This window comes from Phalangium opilio, unplaced genomic scaffold, assembly GCF_054372755.1.
Source record: "Phalangium opilio isolate 3A_F unplaced genomic scaffold, DU_Popi_V2 ptg000002l_1, whole genome shotgun sequence".
Classification (NCBI taxonomy): Eukaryota; Metazoa; Arthropoda; class Arachnida; order Opiliones; family Phalangiidae; genus Phalangium; species Phalangium opilio.
The window spans coordinates 2,129,468-2,147,610 of NW_028324144.1; the positions used below are offsets into that span (position 1 = coordinate 2,129,468).

An 18,143-nucleotide genomic window follows, 5' to 3' on the forward strand; every position below is an offset into this window, starting at 1 on the left:
TTTATTTATTAGATCATATTAATAGAAGTACATTAAGTTGAAGTAAGCGGGTGCATTTCCGAGGGGTGGGTTAGTTAATCACTGAATTAGGACTTGATTCCATATATTTTAACAGGGATAGATTTAATTTTAGAAGTAGGAATGGAGAACAGAGTAATCTGGGTGCGCGTTAAAGTCCCGGACCCCCTTCCCCGGGACGGGAAGGAGGGGGTATGAGAGAATAGGCGGGTTATAGAATGTAGTTTAAGTGAGCCAGTAAGATAATTTAAACTTTTCGTTATTACGTGTTGGAGGGAGGGGCTCTATACTGGGCTACGAGTCGGTCTGAAGTAAATACTAATCGTTCTCCGTTCCAACTTCTAAAATTAAATCTATCCCTGATTTTAAAATAAATTTAATTTTATAACAGATTGAAGATTTCAATTTAAACTGAAAATGTGGTTGTTTTTAGATGTCATTCATTTATCGTTCGGTTTTGTCATCCGATTTTAAAATTAAAGGAAGAGGGAAATGGTTTTATTTCTTTTTTTTTTTTAAATGGTTGGTTGAAAAAAAAAACCTTAATTAGAATCGAATGAAACTTTTCTGCGAAATCGAGATTCGGATCTTAATTGAAAAATTGAAAGTAGTCAACGCAACTTAGAAGCATAATTAGGGTAGTATTAGATTACCATCTGTCTTTAATAACAGTCCAAAGTTAAACTGAGACAGTAGAGAATACGGTACGGTTAACTCAAAAAGTTCACGGTTCATTAGCCTTGCCGAAAGAAACGAAAAAAAAAATAATTAGTAAATAAGGAGTATTTACTAATAAGATTTTAATTGCGAAATAAATAATTAAATTTACAATCCCCAATTAAATTAATTCTGATGATTTTATTAAAAGTTTCATTCACCTCGCGGTTATTACCATATCTTGCTTCGCCATTTTGAAAAATGGCGACCAGAAAGTATTGAATCATTCCATTAATTTCACTGTCAAAGAATCAAACACGGGGCCGATGGAGGTCACCTTCTTGGGTTATATCCCTGGCGCCAAGAAGCATCGCTAGAGGCAGCGCGACTAGTAAACTCTGGTTCCATCTTGCGCCAGGGAAATAACCCAAGATGGCGGCCTGTGTGTTGTTTTTCCCATGCAAGTAATTAACGAAATTGTCTATAGAACTTTCTTTACATTTCTATTAACGCCTTAAATGGGGGTTAACCCTTTCGGTTCATTCACGGATTCTTAAGTTGTGGTTGTTATAAATATTCATAAAGCATTTTTTATTTCTTAGTCCCCGTAAAACGATAAATTGCGAGGCCGAGTATGATCTAAACGTTTATGTAAATACAGAGTGTTTTTCGTAAGCTCCAACTTTTCTTGTTTTATTTTTAAGCTTTTAGGGGGTTAACAAAACAAAAAGGCGTTGCACGCGACCCGACAACTAAGTTGTAAGGCCAAGAGTTGAACCGTGCATTTCAGAAGAAAAAGGACTTATTAATAAATAAAGACTGGATAAAAAGAACCGGTTGGTTGCTTCGCTTGTCTCTTACTTGAAAACTTAACTATACAGGGTGTTTGTGAAAGGTCCATCAATAATGAAAGGGCGTATTTATTGGGCCATTTTGAGTCGAAAATGTTCTATGACATTTTTCCGTTCGGGCCACTGTTTTCAAGTTATGATTGGAGTAATTTACGGATGACCCCTTAAATTTAATTAAGAAATTGAAAGACAGCGCTAATTTAATGAAGGGGTCATCCCTAAAATATTCAAATCATAACTCGAAAACCGTGGCTCGGACGGCAAAATGTCATAGAACATTTTCGACTCAAAATGGCCCAATAAATACGCCCTTTCATTATTGATGGACTTTTCACAAACACCCTGTATTAAAATACACGCTATTCGCTACGTAAATAAATACTTATAAATAAAGGTACTTAACTTAATAGTTAAGGGGTAAATTCCCCCCTTTATAGCTTCGGTTTTATCAAAATACAATGATGTCATTCATTTCCTTATGAACCAACTTAGTCGAGTACTGATTCAAATAGAGATATTTCAGTTGTCTGAGTAGTACGTCACACCCTATTTAAGACTTACCACCACGGTTCTGGCAGCCATATTGGTAGCTTAATCGGCTTCCCTTCTGCATTGAACTCACCAGTAAATTAACCCACGAATCTTAGCTCCTCCCCAAACGAAGGCTTTCATTACCAAAGGTCTGGTACCATTAGGAAGATAGTTAAGTAACCCTTTAAACGAAATTATTGAGATTATAATGTCAGCTCCCCACCTTTGCTGCCACGTATTGCGCTCTACGGGGGAATAAAATGGACTACAACTAGTCACTGCCTCTAACGGCGCTTCTTGGCGCCAGGGAAATAACCCATGAGTCACGTGACATCCCCACCCTGGTCTGGTGATATTTGCTTAATCTCTTCTGGAATTAATGGAACGGTCTTTGTCCACCCTACCCTGTGTATAATCAAGGACCGATTTCACTTTTATCTAAGTAACCTTGCCATTGGTTCGTACCATACCATTTGCGTGAGATCACGTGTACAGTAAACTTGCACGTTTTTATATAAACATCTATATATATATAAATATTATATCTTAATATTCATCAGAAGTTTTAGCTGCTGGTATATATATGTTTTGTTGACGTTTCACTCTCTTTACGTATACTTGTACTTGTACTTGGAATTCGCAACACTGAACTCCCTCCCCCGGTTGGTTCGGTTCGGGACTTGGGGTTGGCGTTGGAGTTTTTATTTTCTCCACACATACACAGACCAGGGTTCATACAACTTTTGGAAAACAACAAATTTCCCTGAATTTTCCAGGTTTCTCCCGTATATGGAGTATCCTATGGAGCAAATGTTAACGAAGGAAAGGGGGGGGGGACAAATATGACTATTACATAATCAAAGGACATCCCCGTATCTCTAATATAACCAGAGTTATGAGCCTCCAAAGTATAGTGTAATGTTTATCCTATGGAGGTGGGTATGTTTATGAACATTTTGCTTAATTACTCGGCCCCTGTTTGACGCAAATTTCCCTGATTTCCCTGAATTTTACTAAAAAAATTCTAAATTTTCCTGAATTTTCTGCCAACTATTTATTTTCCTGATTTTTCCAGGTTTTCCCTGTTTTCCAGATTTGTATGAACCCTGACATACACGGCGCGGTTATAACGTTATGATTACACTATACGGTATACGGTATACAGAACCCCGACATCTAGCCACACCCCCTTTTGGGATCGATGTACTGGAAGAAGCCAAACATTGCATAGGATGCTAATATCTAGATTGCATGACGCTTCGACTTAATTCTCGACCTACCCCTCTTACCCTCCCTCTCGCTTGCTCTCAACAGCTTTTGGCAGCAAAATGTTGCCAGAGAAAAAGCAGCAAAAATATATATCATGGTACAATGTCGAAAGAGAGGAGAGAGGGTAATAATCTCTGTCTCAGTGGTGGCGACGACACGCTTATACGGATCTCTCGTATGTTAGCGGTTGTTGGTCATATGGGAATTAGATTCGTAGTTTCGTTTTCGTCATAGGTTTCGGCTGGGTTAATTAAACGGGGATATCAAATGGGGTTAAGGTTTATTAGCTAATTTTTAATCGATTATGGAAAATTTCCTGATTTTTTTGCCCCCTTTCATACGTATTCCCTTGAATTTATTTACGTCTAAATTGTTTAGTTGTAAAAGTAATTTTAAATTATATGTATATTATTTACTGCTAATATCAATATTTCTGGGCATTTAGGCACCATTTTAATATTTTTCGATTTTTCTTTGACCCTTTAAATGCCATTTTCCAAAATCATTGGGTTTTCACTGATCTTATATGGCCAATTTTCAAAATCCTGAACTTTGCCTGACCCTTCAAGACCAATTTTCAAAATCATGAACTCTCCCTGACACTATAAAACCAATTTTCAAAATCATGAACTCTCCCTGACACTATAAAACCAATTTTCAAAATCATGAACTCTCCCTGACACTATAAAACCAATTTTCAAAAGACATTTCAAAATCCCTGACCCTTTAAACCCATTTCAAAATCCCTGACCCTTTAAACCCATTTCAAAATCCCTGACCCTTTAAACCCATTTCAAAATCCCTGACCCTTTAAACCCATTTCAAAATCCCTGACCCTTTAAACCCATTTCAAAATCCCTGACCCTTTAAACCCATTTCAAAATCCCTGACCCTTTAAACCCATTTCAAAATCCCTGACCCTTTAAACCCATTTCAAAATCCCTGACCCTTTAAACCCATTTCAAAATCCCTGACCCTTTAAACCCATTTCAAAATCCCTGACCCTTTAAACCCATTTCAAAATCCCTGACCCTTTAAACCCATTTCAAAATCCCTGACCCTTTAAACCCATTTCAAAATCCCTGACCCTTTAAACCCATTTCAAAATCCCTGACCCTTTAAACCCATTTCAAAATCCCTGACCTTTAATTTAACCCCGATTACAATAACTCACCTGACACTTCCATCCTTAGGACACACAAAGACAAAGACAATTTACTGTATTTATCAATCCTTTCCAAGAATGCGTATTAATGAAATAAATAAATAAATAAATAAATAAATAAATTAAAATTAATTGATTAAATCCCTACCCATTCCCCGCCTCACCTCACCCCATGATGTTTAATAAACTCAGGTGTGATAAGGAACGTACTTCATAGTTAGGTAACCCAATCGTGCTTGCTTGGTTGGATAGCTAACGCTGGCAAGCAGCTGTTTCTACAATATTATTTCTTTCGTGGTTACTTGTACCTTAGTAAGACGAAATTATATCTGGCAAATAAACTCTGTGGTGCGAGGGTTTTTGTCGTTCATAGACCTAGAGGCCTATATCAACGACGTCGTCCCCAACGTCTCTGTGAAAAGGCGAATGAACTTGACCTCCCTCTCTTCTCTCCTCCCAGCTACCACAGTACCATTCCTCAAGTGTTGCTACCATCTTAGAGGAGAGAGATGAAATGGAGTAGTTATGTTCCCATGCCATGCGCGACAATGAATCTCTCAGAGTACTTCGCGCACGTAAAACTATTGATAGGGGATTGTTATGTTAGGTGCTGCCGCCTAGCGATATTTAAAAATTTAAGCGAGTCCTCACGATTTAGCTTCCATTTTTAAGATACAGGGGGCATTGTATACGTTTAGGTACCCATAGAACCCTACCAAAACGCCACTGAGGTTGCTGGGAGGGCTTCGTAGATGGGGTTGTAACAAAGAGGGTAGAAGGCTTGGCTGGAGTGGTCTCGCTTTGAAAGTTTTCCTCTAAGCTTCCGGTGTGCGCGCGCATCTTCTCTGCCCCTCTTATTGGTTGAAATACGGTGAACCGGATATTGGGAGGAAAATATAACAAACAAAAAAGAAAAGCGAGAACACCCAAAATGCCTTGCCAAAGCCGCAAGCTTCAACCCCCCTCTTTGGTTGTACAGAGGCCTTGATGTGGAGATTCGGCTACTCCATCACACCTCTCTCCTTCAAGTTGCCACCACTAGAAGAAAAATATTATCTATACGCGCACGCGCTCTAACGCCTAATCTTTCTCTCCGCGTTTTCGTTCTTAAATAAATATTTATTCTCAACCAACTTCAGTTCCTCCTTTTTTTCGACAGAAAATGCTGTAACAATCGCAATAACTTGGGGAATATTTTCACAATCGTCTTAATGTATTTATTATACACAATTTATTTACTTGAAAAATTCAAATCATAGAAGCTTGGAGGAAGGAGGGAAGTTTATACTGGAGTAGCTAGCGTAATCCACAGCGCTTACCCATAGTACCCCGCCTGGTTTGGTTATAGCGACAAGAACTAAAATTTACACGTGACTAAGCTAGTGAAAATATTTCCACCCTTGAAAAGCATGGGCACAGATGGCCTCTAACATTACCACTCCAGTATCAAACGTCCTTTCTCCAAGAAAGAAACACGAGTTGATAGTTTTAGTTAATACTTGTGTTAAAATTATCATCATAGTTATAAAGTTTATTATGGTAATGTTGCAGGGTGTTTCTGATAATTGTGTTTTATTTGGGTCAAAATTAGTGAAAATTGTCCAATAACATAATATGGGACTCTACAACATTTAGTACCCTATATCCAAATGATTATTTTTAATGAATAGTTAATTAATCATTGGGTCATTAATCCTGTTGTACAACCCTTTAATAATAATAATAGTAATTTTTCAAACTGTCGAGCTATAATGGTATTATGTTTCGAATAAGGGATCGCGTGATACTTATCCGACTTTGATAATAAAGAAAAAAATATGCTTTCTATAATTCTAATCATTCTCGGAATTTCCGTAGCCTTGGGTCCAACAGGTCCCCGACCCCATTCAGTTTCTGGCCCCACCCCAAAGGTGCCCATTAAATAAAGAAAGTTTGTTAAATTGCATTGCCAGGTTACCAGGACAGTCACCGCTTCAGAATAGTAATAAAAGTACAAAGGAATTATGGGTAAAAAGGTCAAAAACGAGCATGGAGAAATTTATGCGCTAATTATCAAATTCGGACTACAATACCTAAATTAAACACTTTCAAATTAGACCTAAACAATTAAAGGCCAGCAGAATAACTTTGAAATAATAAAACACGATAAACATTGAGTGGCTATCCCCTCGGATAATTCCAGTGTGACCCCGCGCTAGCTGTCAAAACCAACCAGGAAAATTAAATAAAAATTCTCTCGGCTGCTGTGGTGGTGTTGTTATTGGCTCTTGACCATTCAAATCCAGATGGCCTCGGGCCGGCGCGCGACAGTACTGGTTGGTTGGTGTCCGGTTCACCGGCCGCTGCTAACGGGGGAAGCCCTTTTACAATACATTAATATGCAAATGACCGACGCTGCCCGCCACCTTTTCCACTCTCTCTCTTTCTCTCGCATTATGGAAGAGAGTTTTGTATTATAATGAGAAATAATAACGTTTTCCATGCTCCGCTCGCCTTCAACTTTTTATGAATTTAAATTATTATACCCTGTATATAAAATGAAGGTTTTTTTTTCACCTATTGTTGGTATTTTATTACACGTGAGATTTAAAATGATTTTTAAATTATGAATCTAAGTCGAAACGTTTCTATGACATTTTGCCACAAAAGCCACTGTTTACAAATTATAATTGTAGTGTTTTACCGAGGGACCCCTTAGTATTATCATTAAATTTAGGGGCCATCCGTAAAACACTAAATATTGTTTAAAACTTGTGAGGCAAAATCGGTCATAGAAGTTACATTTTCGACTCAAAATTTATTTCCCATAGAACCAGCTGAACTCAAACTCATATTTTTGGGCAATCTTCATGAGAGAAAATAATTAATTCATTCATTTAAGACAGGAGAAAACAATACTAATATAGTTAAGGTGAATTTAAAAACATTCTGTATTGAATATAGTTATAAAATTAACAATTCACGAACGGTTGATTGATTAAATGTAATGGTTTTTTTAAAAACAACCCTTAAAATATTCATGGGTGAAAGAAGGTGACGCGTGCAAGGGGTACATTGGTAATATGGTGAAATGTACTGTGAATTTATTACATTCTATTGTTGCGAGAGTTCCTGGTTTGTGGGGGATATAGCTTTTTCTTTTTTCTTCTAATGGATTATGAGTGTTGAATTTCTAATGTCTTTTATAGACTAATGTCACCCTTGCCATAAAGAATTAATAAAGTCAAAGGTGCCGTTAAAGGGGACTGCCATTACCGTATTTCCCCTCCTCACCCGTTATATCTATTAACTACAGGTTGCTTTAGTAATAATGATAGGTATAGTACTCTCCCCAAAAATGTCTAAAGCCAAAAAAGCCATTTTTGGTACCTGTTACTTTTGTATGAGTTTAATTTAAAGGGATAGTAGGCATAGTAACATAAGTTTATAAGATATATTCCTTCCGTAAGTTTGTAAATTCTGGTAACTTAGAAACTGGAGCTTGTAATTTTGAAGTGAGTGAGTGAGTGAGGTCATAGATTCAGGGTAAAGCGACATACGCCTGGAGGCGCTGCTGTCAAATTTGGGCTTAGTAATGCAGACTAAATAGGACCTAGATGGAACTTGGTCCTGCATGCAAAATTAATTAACCACCGAGTGTAGGACTTCAATTCTCGCTTCCGTCGTTCTCCCTCGAACTAGTTATCTCGAGCTGTAAGTCTCTCAGTAGCATTACTTATGGAAGGAACATATCACTTATAAACTTATGATAAAATTTAACTACTGAGTTTGCGGAGATGTTATGATCGTTAACTTCAGCAATTTACGTCAAAAACAAAATATTGCAAAATCCGCAAAATCATAACACGTCATTACGTCATAAACGTAATCTTATAGAAGAAATTTTTTTAAGATAATTGCCTAATCTAGTATAGTCATAACAATTTCCAAGAAGTTGTATAACTTTCGCTTTTTTTTATTAGATAATAACATTGACATAATATATCGCTTGTCTTTGAAATGAAAAAAAAAAAAAATAATATGATGTCCCTTTTTTATTAATAATAATAACAAGGGTTATAATATTATAATTGCGATACGTAATAAGAATGCAATGACCTTCCCCTAATTAAAAATATTGCCGTTATCCTTGTACCAATCCATGTACATTGAAAAAAAAAATAATAATAATAATGATAGTTACAATTAGTACTGTATAGATATGTCAGTAAATTTCGTTGTAATGTAGGCTAGCTTTGGAAAATTACCTTGAAACGTTTCGCAGGGTTGAATTGGTCAGTTAAAAGTGGGTGAAGTCAGGGAATTTGATTTTAGTGGGGCAGAAAGGTCAAGGTATTGGATTTTAGTTGGAAAAAGGTCAAGGAATTGAATGGGTTTAGTACAATAGAAACCTTGAAGTTCCGGGGTTTTGTACTTAACAACTTAATTGTCCAAATTAAAAATTTACTTGATTATAAACAATAATATTCTTAACATTGACAACTGACCTTTGACCTCCTAAAACCCAACGGCCAGGTAAAATCAAAGTAAATAAATAAATAAATATAGTTTATTTGAATCTGAAAAGTGGAAAAATTGTGGAAACTGTGTATCGTACAACAAATATTTATTTACCTAACTATTAAAAGCCTTGAGAAAAATTCGGCAGGCGCCTATCGAACCACTCAATCGAGGGGCTAATCACTCTAGAAAGAATTCACCTCGTAATTATTTTAGCACTCTCTCAAGAGTAGGTCTTATTAAAAAAATAAATGACAGGTAATGTCCCTGGTACAACATTGTACAACAATTAAGTTTAGTGACTGTCCCCTCGACAATAGCGGAACGAGAGAGAGAGAGAAAAAAAAATATTACGTGAATTACATGCAATATTAAGTATAATCTCTCTCCCATAAAACGTGTAGAAAAAAAGAAATATTTATAAAAATTGCCTGGATGCTTGATTATTCCCAGATAGTTTGAAACTTTAATAAATAAATGTTCGCCTTGTCTCTGTTAATACAGGGTGCATTTCTAATGCCTTTACCGTATATTATTAACTATGTTTTAAGACCTCCCGCCTTTAACTTCATTAATTTATAAGCAGCGAACAGATAGAATGCGGGTACTGAATTTTCTCCCAAATGGCAAATCAAGTAAGCCAGTGTTAAATGTTAAAATTTGGCGAAGTGGCAACATTATTTATAAATGAATGCATCAAAGGGAGTGTTAGAAGACTGTATTAAGCGCGAGAAAATATAGTCCATTTTGGGCTTCAATTTACCGCCATCTTTAAAAATGGCGGCCAGAAACTTAAAAATGTTCAGAAGGGCAACGCCCGGATAGTGTTTAAATAAAAATAGTTCAAAGCCCATCTAGTAGCCACAGTTCAACTGGTTTCCATCCGAGCTTCCCTCCTCCATATTTCATTCGCCCCGCCCACAAGTATCATCCACATAATAATACAAACAACTTCGAACAAAATTGAACAAAAACACCAGCTCGATTTATTATAGCACCCCAGGGAATATTCGGGATATATTATCTATGTAGAAGGTCAAATCGTACCAACCACAATCACGTGACCCAGGCGTTTTTTTATTCCCGGAGTCGCCAAGGCCTAGCTAGCGTTGAACAACGTTTAAACACAACGCCTAAAAAAGAGAAATTGTAAAGAAACTATTTTGTAAAAGGAGTTTTAATTTTTTCACGAAACGACCTTGCTCGTGAGTTTGTTTACTAAGCGTTTGGCTTCTTTCCAATGTACTGGTTTTTGTTCAAACTATGATAGAGATAAAAAACCTCTTGAAAAATTTCACGGAGGATGTAGAGGAAAAAGGGTTTAGTCTTGGAGGAAATAGGTGAGATTGAGCAGTAAAAATGTTGCCATTAAAGTGTACCATGCAGGGTATCTTGCGCACGCCCCTACCAAGAAGTGATATCTATTTTATAAGGGAGAAGGTATAAGATGCCTAAATATTCGCGCGCCATAGTCCCAGTCCCCCTTTCAAAATACCAGGCGGCTGAGGGGGCACGTAAGTGGAGGCCGGGCTATTTCGCAGCCTCTCCTCAGTCGGAAAATATGACTGTAATTTTCGTCATTCGCGTCGCGCTGAGGTGAGTTTTCAAGAACCAATAAGATGCTGGTTGGTTGTAATTTAGAGGCGGCCAGGATTAACAGTCCGGACCTACGTACGTTTGGACTGGAGATAAAGCTAGAAATGTGGCGCGAATATATACCTTCTCCCTAATAAACTAGATATCGATTCTTGATTATACCAAAAAGCCCTGGGAGGATTTCGTTGCCGATTCGTAGAGGGGGGATGAAGAGGCTACGTTATAGGTATGGAGATGACTACTCCATCGCGCCTATCTCCTCCAAGGTTAAGAGGGAGAGAGAGAGAGAGAGAGTTTGCGCAAAAGTGACGCCGGCCGGTATTTTTGGCGCTGTTCTATAACAACATCAACGCCATTTTTAAAAAACCGTCAACGTACGCCACTGCCTCAAGGTCTTTTTAAATTGCTATAACCCTCCATAACTCAACAAAAAAAAATATAATATAGAATAAAAAAATTTTAATAGTATTTATATGCTTCCTTAATTGCAATAAAAAATAATATAAAAAACTATATTGTACAAAATAAAAAAAAACCCCAACGCGGTTTCGAACTCCGGAAAAGATTTAATATTTTAAAATAATTATATACTAGCTAGGTTTACGTTTTTAAAAGGCACCATGTGACGCGCCAAAAAACAAAGACTCCATAAGGAGTGGGAGTATGGGACTGGACACTTAGTCCTGGTTCTTTTATTGCGAGATTGCAGCGCCAATTTTAGAAGTGCTAGTTTTGGAAAAGTAAATGAATTTCTTTGAACCACGCCCCTCCTCGATCACGTGTCTCTGACGTATTTCAAATAATTATTTTTGACCACCGGCCGATGCCTTCTGTTCAGTCCATAATTGTAGACACTAAAACACTACTAAATACTCCGGTAGCCATTTTAAAACATGGCGAAGGGCATCATAACACATACAAAACCAATATTAATCCTTCAAATAGCCAATCTCACTCACTGTGTTAATGGTATTAGATAGACCAAGGCTTAAATAACGAACCTCGACTCTACAAAACATACAAACACCCAGGAAGTATTTCCTAAAATTCATTCCGTAATAAATTTACCTCGAAACCCACCTTAAACCCGGAATAAATCTAGCAATAAACCCAGAGCAAACTCCGACAGACGTTAAACCATTCACATAAAACTTAATTTACAACGAAAGAAAGAAAAAAAAACAGTTGTCAAATAAATAACATTGCGTAAAAATTAGGTCGAAAGAAATTTCGACACTGCTAGCAAAACAAAAAATAATAATTTATCAAACATCCTCTCACTAGGCCTAAATAATAAATATTAAGATCAAGTTAATGCTAAACTAAATTATAAGCTTATAGGGGGTTCAGTCAGGTTTTGGTGTGGTTATTTTTCTTTCTTAAGAGCTAATTATCAGATCTATAAGTCTTAGAGAAAGAGAGAGATAGAGTGCATACGTATTTGTTAATCACGTCAAGATGGATCTGTTTCAACTCCAGGAAGTGAAAAAGGCTTTAAGTTGGTTTAAAAGCTGCTCGTTCAGGAGAGCTAGAGAGAGAAGATATTTTGGCTTCGATCCAAAATAACAAATACATTCTCTTTATCTTCGGCATTTTTTTGGAGTGCTTGCCATAAACACTCCTCCCATCATCATCCCTTGCTTGTGCAATAATAACATAGTTGAAATCTGGCGATGTGTTTTTGTAAAGGGCCCCCTATCGCCTAATGATGTGTTTTCCACGGTTTCAAGTTATGTAACGTGCTCTCTACATGGTTTCCAATAGAGTAATTTCGGTAGAAAAGGGGTGTCCCCAATGTTGGGGGGCAACTTTGTAATAATACTATTTGACCCCGGAAGGGGTTGGGATATCACTAAGGTAAGAGCAAGAAGCGATATCTAGTTTATTAGGGAGAAGGTATAAATTCATTCGTCCACAATTCTAGCTCTTTATCTCCAGTCCAAACGTATAGTAGGTCCGGAGTTAATCTCCGCCGCCTCTAAATTACAACCAGCATGCATCTCATTGGTTCTTGAAAACTCACGTCAGCGCCTACGCGAATGACGAAAATTAGTCATATTTTCCGATTGAGGAGAGGCAGTGTAATAGCCCGGTCTCCTTTTACGTCCCCCCCCCCCTTGTATTTTGGAAGGGGGACTGGGACTATGGCACGCGCTAATACTTAGGCATCTTATACCTTCTCCCTAATAAACTAGAGATCGCTTCTTGGTGATGACGTTGCCATATATGGGATTTTTAAACATGGACACATTTTCAAATTCCCTGACCTTTTTAACCCATTCTTAAACTCCCAAACTTATCCCCAACTTAACTGTTGAAGCATTTTCGTCAACACATTAATAAAATTCACTATTAATAATAATAAAAAACTTAATTAGGTAGAATCGAGATAATTGATTTTAATTAATTTAATTTAGCTGCTTAATGGATCAACTTAGCATTAAATTAATCCTCGGGGATATGCAGCGCGAAAACTATGAAAAGCAATATGAATTTACATTGCAAAACAGATAAGAACTCCTAAAAATAAAAAGACGATATCCTTGAATTACAACTATACACGTTCATGGCCTTCCTGACAAAAATGCCATATATTCATTAAATTAACAATTTTAACTGATAAAAAATGCAAACAAGACATACATATTAATTAGTATTTAATTTCTCGAGGTCATATTTCGTCTACAGCGCACGCGCGAGTTACGCTTTGGTCCCATTGAACCGGATTCCCATTCGACAGAACGGCTTTTTTTGCGGTGTCCCATTCGACCGAACGTAGCCAAAGGTGCGATTTTATTATAGTCCCATTGGACCGAAATTCTATTGAACTGGAAGAAGACATACTGTGTGGTTTTGCATTAAATATATTTTTAATTTCACAACTTATTATTGTTAAAATAAATGTGAGTTGAAAATGTATTACTGCACTTATTTTAACAGCGTTTTAATTACGGCGAACCTCACCTACCCTAGCCTAACCTAACCAAACGTAACCTAACCTAACCAAACCTAACCTAACCTAGCCCAAACTTGTTTGGAGGTAAAAAGATTACTTATATGAGTATTAAAAGCCCGCCTCTTACCACGAACAATTTATTAGCAATAATAGAAATATTTTGGAAAAGATGTCAGATAATTAATTGGAGAATATTTTGGAAAAGGTGGCAGCTAATTAATAGGAGAATATTTTGGAAAAGGTGGCAGCTAATTAAAAGGAGAATATTTTGGAAAAGGTGGCAGCTAATTAAAAGGAGAATATTTTGGAAAATGTGGCAGCTAATTAAAAGGAGAATATTTTGGAAAGTGGCAGCTAATTAGTAGGAGAATGTTTTGGAAAATGTGGCAGCTAATTAGTAGGAGAATGTTTTGGAAAAGGTTGCAGCTAAATAATAGGAGAATATTTTGGAAAAGGTGGCAGCTAATTAATAGGAGAATATTTTGGAAAAGGTGGCAGCTAATTAATAGGAGAATGTTTTGGAAAATGTTGCAGCTAATTAATAGGAGAATATTTTGGAAAAGGTGTCAGCTAATTAATAGGAAAATCTTTTCGAAAAGGTGGCAGCTAATTAAAGGGAGAATGTTTTGGAAAAGGTGGTAGCTATTTAAAGGGAGCATATTTTGGAAAAGGTGAAAGCTAATTAAAAGGAGCATATTTTGGAAAAGGTGTCAACGAATTATCGGAACCAAACCTAACCTAATCTTACCTTACCTAACCTAACCTAACCTAACCCACCCGAAACCAAAATATTATAATTTTAATTTAAAACTTAAAGACATTGATGGAACTACCATTAAGACTGTACTTCATTTTAAGCACAATTTGTTTATTAATTCTATATATCTCTTGCCTTGAAAGGAATGAAAGTGAAATATTTACTTTTAATATTATTAACATACCTTTCGGAGATTCGAACCAACAACCTATCGCTTCTTAGTCCAACACTGTTTCCACTACACCACCGAATTGCTGACGGCTACAGTGTTTCAAGTTATATTGATGTATTGTTAGGGGCATATTCGGACGATTGGGATTTCGGTCCATCGGGAATATAGCCATTGGGCTGGAAATCTAAAATCATTGCGGGATTTTCGGTCGAATGGGATTTCGGTCCATTGGGAATTCGGTTGAAAGGAACGATACCCGAGTTACTACTCTTTTATTTTTAGATAAAAAAGGGGCGTGGTCCTTTGAAGAAAAGGTTTTAAAAGAAATATACGTTTATACTTTGTGTTAATTTACTTTTGCGGTTTGGGAACATGTATTAGTCCTTGATGGGCACAAAAAAATTTCTGTTTCCGCTTCAATGCGGTTCTCCAACCCTTTCTAACAAGTTTATACTACTAAATTTTTATAAAATAACTTTAGTAGATAAAGAAAATAACAACAATTATTATTATTTAAATTTTTTTTTCTTCCCAAACGAATCGGTTTTATATGGAGAAAACAAATTCTGTACTGTTGAATAATAAATTAATGGCACATTTTCAATAGTCATTAAGTGGCTTGGAAAGAAAGTAACATTAATTTGTTCCATAAAGGGTAATAATAGTACCGAAGTACAATGGGAAATCAATTTCTGAACCGAAAATGTTCTTAACTTTTATGACATTTTGCCATAAATGAAACCACCTAAACAAGTTATGAACATTTGAGTGCTTTAGGGATGACCCCTTAATTTTAAGGAACAAAAATTAAAGATTATTCTAATTTAATTAAGGGGTCAAGCCTAAAATACTCTAATCATAACTTGAAAAATGGTTTCCCTTAGATTAAAATGTCATAAAAGTTACATTTTCGACTCAATTTCGCAAATACAAACCGCTGCACTGTAGAACAATTTCGGGACCCATATGAAAATCCGTGACTTTTTTTAAAATTACCTGACACTCATTTTCAAATTCCCTGACTTGGCCAAGTATTATAGCAACAATATTATAACCAAAAATTTGTTGAGGGACAACCACTTAAGTAATTCATTCACGAAACTAAAACCACAGAAAAACCTTGAAAATTGTGTGTTTTTTAAAAAACATGGAAAGTACCGGTATCATATGAAACCACCTATTCAATCAAGGAATACATACAACTAATTGGAATAATTGTGTAGCCATAATATCTCCCATGTTAATTTCTTGGGGCTTGAGAACTTACTATAAGTTTCGCCCATTAATAATTCTGATGGCGTCTTTATAACTGTGATTTAATTAGTTGGTAGTAACGCAAGGTGCAGAGAGATAGGTTACATTATTCGCTTGGGTAAAATTCAAGGTCATACATAATGATTAGTCTATAGCTCCTCCCACAAAACCCGCCTAGATACGTTGAGTGAAAATGGCTATTCCTATTAGCTGTATGCATTCCCGATTCAATTGATAAGCGATTAAACGAAACATAGCGTCAAGCGATCGCGGTTTTCTTCAAACAATTTCGAGGTTAACGGGAATTTTTTTAAAAAAGAATAACGTTGGACCCTTTTAAAAATTAAAAGTTTCTCAATTCACGGCTGATTGAATTTCAATTTTTTTGGCATTGAAGCTTTCTCTTCATTCAAATGTCAGTGGAGGCTGCTTTATAGCTCGTCTATTGTTTGAGAATCAATCTCAAATTTTTCATCTCAAAATTGACGTTAAGCGTACGTACGCCCTATCCCTTGAGCTTGCTTTTACGCGTAACTTTAGAAACTAGGCTAGATTGATTTCACCATTGTTAAAGAAAAAACATGTTTATCTTTGGTAGGTATGAATTTTTTGGGTGATTTTGTTCAAAATTTGAATTGATGTTCGTTTTTTGGAAAAGTTGGGGAATTTTGGAAAAATGTCGTAGAAGTCTTGGGGAAATTTTGGAAAAATTGTCGTAAAAGTCGGGGGAATTTGGAAAATATCGTAGAAGTCTTGGGGGAATTTTGGAAAAATGTCGTAGAAGTCTTGGGGGAATTTTGGAAAATGAAGTAATATTTTTATAAGACAAGTTAAATTCAATTTAAAATTTTGAGAAGTTATAAATCTGCAACAACTTTTCCTTTCCTCAACAGTATTGGTACATTTTTTCACGGCAATTTCACGTGCTTCTTAAACCATACCTAACATAACGTAAGCGGCGTTTAACCGCGGTATCGTTAAACCTAAAGCTTAACGATCCATGTTTATCACGTATAAACGTCATAAAACCATCCGTTAAATCGCGTATAAAATATTTTCTACGTAGCAATGGCAGCTTCCCCTTTTAAATTATATATATAACCCATAAGAAAATAACACTGAATGCCATATCTCTATATTCTAGATACATACATAAAAAATTGTTCATAGACATAATAAAATATATACAGTATATATATAAAATATCTATCAAATGTAATATTTTTTTTTTACAAATGGACCCGAAAAAATATATATATAAATAAATAAATAAAAAAATAAGAAACGAATCTAAGGCTAAGCCTTGGCCTTAGGAAATCGGAGTTCCTCGGTTGGTTCTACAGGTCAAATAAACGGAGAAGAGGGGGGGGGTGAATATAGCGTATAGTGCTGGGGGGTTAAACGCATGTGGGGTCACCAGTGGAAAAGGTTATTATAATCCCGGGCACGAAATGATTACTTTCAGTTTATCCAAAAGTTGGGAGGACATACATATATAAGAAAAGCTATAAGCCCCGTACATAGTAAGAAAAATATCCTATCTACATTAATAAGCTATAAAGGGAAATTAAAATGATTTTTTTATGTTGTTTTTGAAGGAAGATCATGTTCAGTTTGATCAAAATCTATGTGATCAGTTCATTATTATGATCTAAAGTGATCAAATTAAGTTAAGGGAAAATTCAGAATTCATACGAGTTGAATTGAATTTGTTCATTTGACTTCACTGATTTCAAATCAGTGATTTTATTTTTACCAAATAATTTACTAGCAATAAATTTTTTAAGATTTCAGTTGATTTGACTGAACTCAATTCAATGATTTTTGAGAAAAGAGAAGTTGTACATCTTTTTTTTTTCAAATTTCACACGAGTTAAAATTCATCTGACTTCACAGATTTCAATTTAGAAATTTTTAAATAACACTACAATAAATTTTTGCTAAACACATTGATTTTGATGAAGTATATGCCACTTGATTTCAAGAGCAGACTAACGAGGGTATCAAATAAACTCCTCCCCCCCCGGGGGTTCGCTCTATAAGTGACGTCACATGAGTGAATGGCGCACATTTCAGTATCCCTTTAAAGGGCCCCGTATCGAATAGCGCAATACACGCGACTTTCAAGTTTTCTTATAGATGGAATTAAAATAAGCTTTTTCTTTCTCTTTTAATATTAATAAAAAAGAAAAAAACAAATTGCAATATAATCCTTACGATAGACAATCACGTCACGCGATACTCAGATTAAAGCCGGACATACACACACTAAAACATTGGGGGGGGGGGGTCAGATAAGCTAAAGTACAATTCGTTAGATTACCATATATGTATGTATAGTTAGTTCATGCATGATAAGTGCCAAAACTTAACTTTGAGAACGGCATGCATTATTACTTTTAACCAGTGCCATAATG

General features: G+C 36.0%; 1 protein-coding gene across 1 annotated transcript in view; it reads left to right on the forward strand.

Annotated features, from left to right (window-relative positions):
* Window positions 1-18,143, forward strand: part of Glut4EF (Glucose transporter 4 enhancer factor) — a 72,089-nt gene that overhangs the window by 39,798 nt on the left and 14,148 nt on the right. The gene's annotated exons all lie outside the window — the stretch shown is intronic.